This window comes from Sinocyclocheilus rhinocerous, unplaced genomic scaffold, assembly GCF_001515625.1.
Source record: "Sinocyclocheilus rhinocerous isolate Xijiao unplaced genomic scaffold, SAMN03320098_v1.1 C35040741, whole genome shotgun sequence".
Lineage (NCBI taxonomy): Eukaryota > Metazoa > Chordata > Actinopteri > Cypriniformes > Cyprinidae > Sinocyclocheilus > Sinocyclocheilus rhinocerous.
Genome location: NW_015736981.1, coordinates 1 through 362, shown reverse-complemented (window position 1 = coordinate 362; position 362 = coordinate 1). Strand labels below are relative to the sequence as shown.

Here is a 362-nt window from a genome sequence, read left to right as displayed (position 1 = left end):
GCTTCAAGACGGCAAAGCCACTAACCAGTCCAGTCTAGTGCTGATTGGAGATGGTACATCTGAAAGTCCATATACATATATGCATCTCATGTATAGAGTGTGTACCAATAACACCATCTCATTTCCTTCAGTGTTCAAACAGTTACAGAAGCAATCAGAGTTCCAGAAAAAAGAATGGATTAGAAAGCAAGGTATGATTATATGTGCAGTATTATTTAAAAAATACTGTATACCCACTGTGTTTGTACATTAATCGTGCCGTTCATGCTCCGTAAGGTCCACACTTCGTGGAGTATCTGGGTTATGAAGTCACACCTGAGTGCTGTGTGAGACTGAAGTGTAAGGTGAGCCGTCTCTCTGAT

The 362-nt window shown here is 40.9% G+C and overlaps 1 long non-coding RNA gene across 1 annotated transcript; it reads left to right on the top strand.

Moving 5' to 3' along the window:
• LOC107734697 (uncharacterized) lies at positions 1-346 on the top strand. The gene is made up of 3 exons (XR_001639136.1): positions 1-53; positions 132-191; positions 277-346. It is a non-coding gene; the product is annotated as an uncharacterized LOC107734697 (long non-coding RNA).
• Positions 347-362: the final 16 nt, after the last annotated feature.